General features: G+C 32.4%; 2 long non-coding RNA genes across 2 annotated transcripts in view; one reads left to right on the forward strand and one right to left on the reverse strand.

The window, feature by feature from the left end:
* The window catches only part of LOC144066768 (uncharacterized), a 35,344-nt gene extending 31,265 nt beyond the window's left edge, over nucleotides 1–4,079 (forward strand). Inside the window, exon 3 of the long non-coding RNA XR_013297719.1 lies at nucleotides 4,005–4,079. This is a non-coding gene — a long non-coding RNA (uncharacterized LOC144066768). The remainder of the gene's footprint in view (nucleotides 1–4,004) is intronic.
* A 1,026-nt stretch (nucleotides 4,080–5,105) lies between these two features.
* LOC144067107 (uncharacterized) lies at nucleotides 5,106–7,214 on the reverse strand. Its single transcript, XR_013297837.1, has 5 exons — nucleotides 7,052–7,214; nucleotides 6,775–6,860; nucleotides 5,579–5,690; nucleotides 5,398–5,514; nucleotides 5,106–5,333 (listed from the first exon to the last, which is right to left on the reverse strand). It is a non-coding gene; the product is annotated as an uncharacterized LOC144067107 (long non-coding RNA).
* Nucleotides 7,215–8,166: the final 952 nt, after the last annotated feature.

The raw sequence follows: 8,166 nt of genomic DNA on the forward strand, positions 1-8,166 counted from the left end.
AAAACGACATAGTATAGTAAGGCTTTTTTCCTAAAAAAAAACGACATAGTATAGTAAGGCTTTTTTCCTAAAAAAAACGACATAGTATAGTAAGGCTTTTTTCCTAAAAAAAACGACATAGTATAGTAAGGCTTTTTTCCTAAAAAAAAAACGACATAGTATAGTAAGGCTTTTTTCCTAAAAAAACGACATAGTATAGTAAGGCTTTTTTCTTTAAAAACGACATAGTATAGTAAGGCTTTTTTCCTAAAAAAAACGACATAGTATAGTAAGGCTTTTTTCCTAAAAAAACGACATAGTATAGTAAGGCTTTTTTCCTAAAAAAACGACATAGTATAGTAAGGCTTTTTTTCTTAAAAAACGACATAGTATAGTAAGGCTTTTTTTCTTAAAAAACGACATAGTATAGTAAGGCTTTTTTTCTTAAAAAACGACATAGTATAGTAAGGCTTTTTTTCTTAAAAAACGACATAGTATAGTAAGGCTTTTTTCCTTAAAAAAACGACATAGTATAGTAAGGCTTTTTTCCTAAAAAAACGACATAGTATAGTAAGGCTTTTTTCCTAAAAAAAAACGACATAGTATAGTAAGGCTTTTTTCCTAAAAAAAACGACATAGTATAGTAAGGCTTTTTTCCTAAAAAAAACGACATAGTATAGTAAGGCTTTTTTCCTAAAAAAAACGACATAGTATAGTAAGGCTTTTTTCCTAAAAAAAACGACATAGTATAGTAAGGCTTTTTTCCCCTAAAAAACGACATAGTATAGTAAGGCTTTTTTTCTTAAAAAACGACATAGTATAGTAAGGCTTTTTTTCTTAAAAAACGACATAGTATAGTAAGGCTTTTTTCCTAAAAAAAAAACGACATAGTATAGTAAGGCTTTTTTTCCTAAAAAAAACGACATAGTATAGTAAGGCTTTTTTCCTAAAAAAACGACATAGTATAGTAAGGCTTTTTTCCTAAAAAAACGACATAGTATAGTAAGGCTTTTTTTCTTAAAAAACGACATAGTATAGTAAGGCTTTTTTTCTTAAAAAACGACATAGTATAGTAAGGCTTTTTTTCTTAAAAAACGACATAGTATAGTAAGGCTTTTTTCTTTAAAAACGACATAGTAAAGTAAGGCTTTTTTCCCTAAAAAACGACATAGTATAGTAAGGCTTTTTTCCTAAAAAAACGACATAGTATAGTAAGGCTTTTTTCCTAAAAAAACGACATAGTATAGTAAGGCTTTTTCCCCCTAAAAAACGACATAGTATAGTAAGGCTTTTTCCTCTAAAAATAGACATAGTATAGTAAGGCTTTTTTTCTTAAAAAACGACATAGTATAGTAAGGCTTTTTTTCTTAAACGACATAGTATAGTAAGGCTTTTTTCCTAAAAAAAAACGACATAGTATAGTAAGGCTTTTTTCTTTAAAAACGACATAGTAAAGTAAGGCTTTTTTCCCTAAAAAACGACCTAGTATAGTAAGGCTTTAAAAAAAAAACGACATAGTATAGTAAGGCTTTAAAAAAAAAACGACATAGTATAGTAAGGCTTTAAAAAAAAAAAAAACGACATAGTATAGTAAGGCTTTTTTCCTAAAAAACGACATAGTATAGTAAGGCCTTTTTCTTTAAAAAAACGACATAGTATTGTACGGCTTTTTTTCCCTAAAAAACGACATAGTATAGTAAGGCTTTTTTTCCCTAAAATACGACATAGTATAGTAAGGCTTTTTTTCTAAAAAAACGACATAGTATAGTAAGGCTTTCCCCCCCTAAAAAACGACATAGTATAGTAAGGCTTTTTTCCCTAAAAAACGACATAGTATAGTATGGCTTTTTTTCTTAAAAAACGACATAGTATAGTAAGGCTTTTTACCTAAAAAACGACATAGTATAGTAAGGCTTTTTTCGTAAAAAACGACATAGTATAGTAAGGTTTTTTTTCATAAAAAAACGACATAGTATAGTAACGCTTTTTTATTAAAAAATGACATAGTTAAAGCTTTTTTTCGTAAAATAACGACCATGTATAGTCAGGCTTTTTTCGTAAAAATCGACATAGTATAGTAAGGCTTTTTTTCTTAAAAAACGACATAGTATAGTAAGGCTTTTTTTCTTAAAAAAACGACATAGTATAGTAAGGCTTTTTTTCTTAAAAAACGACATAGTATAGTAAGGCTTTTTTCCTTAAAAAAACGACATAGTATAGTAAGGCTTTTTTCCTAAAAAAAAACGACATAGTATAGTAAGGCTTTTTTCCTAAAAAAAAAACGACATAGTATAGTAAGGCTTTTTTCCTAAAAAAAAACGACATAGTATAGTAAGGCTTTTTTCCTAAAAAAAACGACATAGTATAGTAAGGCTTTTTTCCTAAAAAAAACGACATAGTATAGTAAGGCTTTTTTCCTAAAAAAACGACATAGTATAGTAAGGCTTTTTTCCCCTAAAAAACGACATAGTATAGTAAGGCTTTTTTTCTTAAAAAACGACATAGTATAGTAAGGCTTTTTTTTCTTAAAAAACGACATAGTATAGTAAGGCTTTTTTTCCTAAAAAAAACGACATAGTATAGTAAGGCTTTTTTTCCTAAAAAAAACGACATAGTATAGTAAGGCTTTTTTCCTAAAAAAACGACATAGTATAGTAAGGCTTTTTTCCTAAAAAAACGACATAGTATAGTAAGGCTTTTTTTCTTAAAAAACGACATAGTATAGTAAGGCTTTTTTTCTTAAAAAACGACATAGTATAGTAAGGCTTTTTTTCTTAAAAAACGACATAGTATAGTAAGGCTTTTTTCTTTAAAAACGACATAGTATAGTAAGGCTTTTTTCCCTAAAAAACGACATAGTATAGTAAGGCTTTTTTCCTAAAAAAACGACATAGTATAGTAAGGCTTTTTTCCTAAAAAAAACGACATAGTATAGTAAGGCTTTTCCCCCCTAAAAAACGACATAGTATAGTAAGGCTTTTTCCTCTAAAAATAGACATAGTATAGTAAGGCTTTTTTTCTTAAAAAACGACATAGTATAGTAAGGCTTTTTTTCTTAAACGACATAGTATAGTAAGGCTTTTTTCCTAAAAAAAAACGACATAGTATAGTAAGGCTTTTTTCTTTAAAAACAACATAGTAAAGTAAGGCTTTTTTCCCTAAAAAACGACCTAGTATAGTAAGGCTTTAAAAAAAAAACGACATAGTATAGTAAGGCTTTTAAAAAAAAAAAAACGACATAGTATAGTAAGGCTTTTTTCCTAAAAAACGACATAGTATAGTAAGGCCTTTTTCTTTAAAAAACGACATAGTATAGTACGGCTTTTTTTCCCTAAAAAACGACATAGTATAGTAAGGCTTTTTTTCCCTAAAATACGACATAGTATAGTAAGGCTTTCCCCCCCTAAAAAACGACATAGTATAGTAAGGCTTTTTTCCCTAAAAAACGACATAGTATAGTATGGCTTTTTTTCTTAAAAAACGACATAGTATAGTAAGGCTTTTTACCTAAAAAACGACATAGTATAGTAAGGTTTTTTTTCATAAAAAAACGACATAGTATAGTAACGCTTTTTTATTAAAAAATGACATAGTTAAAGCTTTTTTTTCGTAAAATAACGACCATGTATAGTCAGGCTTTTTTCGTAAAAATCGACATAGTATAGTAAGGCTTTTTTCATTAAAAAACGACATAGTATAGTAAGGCTTTTTCGTAAAAAACGCCATAGTATAGTAAGGCTTTTTTCTTGAAAATAATCGCCTTGTCTGGAAAAGGAAAAATAGCACTTGGCACTCGCTAACTAATTTTCATTCTTTATCTTGATTGTTTATTACATTTCTTGTAAGATTTCTCTATCCCGTAATTGTTTGGCAACCCCCAAATACTTTGGTTAAATCAACTTTTCCCTGTTTAGCATCAAGATGAAACTACTTCCCCAAAAACAACAACTATGCCAATCTGTTGAATCTCCAGGCTTTATATAGGCTAACTTATGCTTGTTTGTGTGCAAATTTTCCCTGTTTAGCACCAAGATGCAGCTCTTCTAGCATGCCTAGAGCACTCTTGAGGTTATAGAAGAGGAGTCTGGGCCAGATCAAGGTAAAACTACACCCCCCCCCCCAAAGATGAATCTCCATTCTATATGTTCTAACTTTTGCTATTTTTTTTTGCATGCAACAGGCCTGAGATCTTCCTCACAAGTTGCCCACTTGAATCATATGGTGTCTCTGTACTTCTGAAAATCCAAATTAAATACAAGCCTAAATCATCATGTTTCACTGGCCATTCATTTCCACAGCTCTTTGACTAAATCTTTAAGGTAAGAAGGATCTCAGTTAATGTTAGAGCAGGAATTCTAAGTGTTTATTCCCCCAGTTTTTTAAAAATTCTATATACACCATATTTTCTCATTTTATTTTTTGTAAGTGTATATACCCCATTTTTTCTATTTTTATTTCCTAAGTTTATTCCCCCAGCTTTTTTAAAATTCTATATACACCATATTTTCTAAGTGTTTATTCCCCCAGATTTTATTTTCTAAGTGTTTATTCCCCCCAGCTTTTTTAAAAAAAAATTATTAAGTGCATATACCCCCAGTTTTTTCCTAATTTTATTTTCTAAGTGTTTTCCCATTTTTTTTCCTAATTTTATTTTCTAAGTGTTTATTCCCCCATCTTTTTTCCTAATTTTATTTTCTAAGTGTTTATTCCCCCAGTTTATTTTTTTCTTCTAATTTTATTTTCTAAGTGTTTATTCCCCCCAGCTTTTTTAAAAAAAAATTATTAAGTGCATATACCCCCAGTTTTTTCCTAATTTTATTTTCTAAGTATTTATTCCCCCATCTTTTTTCTTCTAATTTTATTTTCTAAGTGTTTATTCCCCATTTCTTAATTTTTATTTTCTAAGTGTATTTTACAAAAAATAATTGTAAGTGTAAAATTGTTTTGTGAACCTTAAACTAAAATGTCTTGTCTACAGGTGGACAAACCAGAGAAAAGACTACACTAATCAACACTTCAATGTAATGTCAACTAAGTATGCAAAAGTTGAAATGTTTACCTGTAAATAAAAATTTAACTTGCATTGTTACCTGCATTTTTTGTTAGATTAAAAACAAACACATGTATACATTTAAAAACTTTTATTTTGAAAAACTTCAGAGATTTTCAAATGGATGAAGAAATCTGGAAAATAAAAGGGGGTCAATACAAAGTAAAACACCATTCACAAGGTCTCAGCTTTTATTTTGAAAAACTCCACTGATAGGTTTTCGCGTAACCACCAGCCCCGCGAAAAGGGGGGTGCCTCAGGCTATCTGTACATAGGCAGGAAACCTTGTCCCCCCTGTGGAATTCTGGAAAACAAAAAAAGGGGGTCAATACACTGAGTTAAGTAAAAAACCATTCACAAGGTCTTACCTTTTATTTTGAAAAACTTTGGAGATAGGTTCTGGCGTAACACCCAGCACCGAGAAATGGGGGGGTGCATCAGACTATCTGTACATAGGCAGGAAACCTTGTCCCCCTTGTGGAATTCTGGAAAACAAAAAAAAGGGGTCAATACACAAAGTTAAGTAAAAAACCATTCACTAGGTCTTACCTTTTATTTTGAAAAAGTTTGGAGATTCACGTAACCACCAGCACCGAGAAAAAAGGGGGGTGCCTCAGCCTCTGTACATAGGCAGGAAACCTTGTCCTCCTTGGGTGGAACTCTGGAAAACAAAAAGGGGTCAAGGCACAATAGATTAAATTACATAAAAAGAAATACAGACTGGGGCCTAATGGAGTCAAATTGAACTAAAAAAACTCCTACATTTAGCTTTTTTCTACAAAACATCAAAAGGGTACCCATTATTCTGACACTGCAAAAGAAGGCAATATTAGACATATTCCTGATGGTCTGGTTTTCTTTTTGTCTGCTGCAGAAAGACTAAAAAATGATCCGAGTCTTTAAACGCCCCAACCCAGTCTAGTTTTCCTCCACAAACAAATAATCAGGATCTTGATGTAGTGGGACATGGGCCCACAAGGTACAAATTACACGAAGATAAATAAAATAAATCCTACTTCTGCCTGGAGTTTTTCAGTCAATTTCAAAACGATTTATTTTTAAAAAAATATCCAAAAAGCTTCCGTTTTTCTCTTATGCCAAGGAAAAAAATGTTTAAATGAGTCAAAAATGACACCTGCACTATTGTTGAATAAATGTCTCACTTAGGTTTTGTCAAAACCACATTTAAAACTAAAAATGAAACGGTCCAAGCCCTGAAGTCTTTAAGAAAGTTAACGGGGTAAAAGTATATAATCTATTTGAGTGCACAGTTCCACTACATGTCAGAATTTTTTGTACCAATTACCAATTTCGTCATACGCAGTTATCTGGGTATGATGACAAAGCCTATGTTTACTTATTATTTGTAAGTTCAGAAAGATGTGAAACTCACAAGCGGAAGCTACTCCTACACTTGCCACTATAGTATTTTTTTTAATTAAATTCAATAGAGATGACCCTACTTTACAGTTTTTCATTTATCGCAGCCATGTCTGGTCTACATTAACCGCGATAATCGAGGGATTACAGTTTATTCCTTACACGTCCACTAATGGCATTTGTGTGGGTGACTTATCCACAGGTTTTTGCTATTAAAAAAACACCAAACTAGTTAGTGTTTTCATTCAAAAGTTGAACGTATCATGATGAAAAACGAGCCAATTGCGAAAAGCCTTGAATACTGAACGCTGACGTTTAAATATTAAACGGATAGAGAAAATCGGAACTATTTAAAAATGACTCACTTTGTTATGGCGTCGACAAGATGCCCCTTTCTGGTCGTTTTGGCCACATTCTTGATATTTCCCAGCAGTCTGTGCTCGTTGAGGAACTGAAACACACAATGGAATGATTACTTTTTAAACAAAGAGCGATCGGTAACGCCATGTAGCCAATTTGTTTGCAAACATTTTGCTGTCTGCACACGCATGGGGCTAGCTAGCTACATCACGTCAACGAATCATGCTCTTATCACTCTCAAGACGAGAAGTGGGGCTTCGAAATCCCCAAATGACAACGTACCGAATGTCCTGCATCGTCCTGTGAGAAGTTTGTCAGGCTTTCTTCGGCAAATCGTCACTTTTCAGCTGCTCTCTCTCTGCAGTGCACGACCGTGCTGCCTCCAGGCTCGTAAGCCATTTTGGGTTTGACGTCGACTATTTGAACTCTGACCTCGGCCACGCCTATTAAAGATACACACACACAAAATATAAATTGTTTTCATAATAACGTGCGTTAGTCAGCGTGTGTGTGTGTGTGGGGGGGGGGCTTTAAATGCTTTTTGGTTGGACTTTAATACTTAAAAAAATACATTGTTTTCATAATAACGTGCATTAGTCAGTGGGTGGGGCGGGGGCGGGGCTGTAAATACGTGTTGATTGGGCATTCATACTTAAAAAAACACATTTTTTTCATCATAACGTGCATTAGTTAGTGGAGGGAGCTGTAAATATTTTTGGGTTGGGCTTTAATCCTTTAAAATACATACAGTATTGCACATTATGAACATTGTGATGACATGCACTTTAGTGTTTGTTTTTTACTTCTAGACATTTAAACAGTGGCAGTGCATTTTTTTTTGCCGTTTCACGTATGGACGTATATGGATGTATCGACGTTCATCGCTGTCTTTTTACCGTGGAAATGATACTCCAGGCCCGGTTCTGATGTCTAAAAAGCTCCAGTATTTGTATTTAATCAATAAATGCTGTTTTCGGCTGGATTTTACCCCATTTTCTGGCAATGTTTGCCCGTACGCCATTGACGTTTATTACTGTCTTTTCCCGGGAAAATCACCCCCTGGCCCGGTTGTAATGTCTGAAAAGCTCCAGTATTTGTATTTAATCATGAAATGCTGCTAGGAAGTGGATTTTACCCCATTTTTGTGCATTGATTTATTGATTATTTTTTTACGTGTCGCAGCTGTAGCTGCAGTAGAGGTTTTATAGCCATAAAATAGTTTTTGAGGGTTGGATTGATACGTTGAAGGCACTATGAGAAAATGCACGGACGGCCACTGAAAAATAGACACCAAAAAATACAGTTTTGTTTTCATAAAAACGATTATTAGACTAATACACATTATTAAAACAATGTATATTTTGTGTTGTTATGAATTATTTGCTATAAAAAATAAC

Source organism: Stigmatopora argus, chromosome 21 (assembly GCF_051989625.1).
Source record: "Stigmatopora argus isolate UIUO_Sarg chromosome 21, RoL_Sarg_1.0, whole genome shotgun sequence".
In the NCBI taxonomy this organism is placed as follows: domain Eukaryota; kingdom Metazoa; phylum Chordata; class Actinopteri; order Syngnathiformes; family Syngnathidae; genus Stigmatopora; species Stigmatopora argus.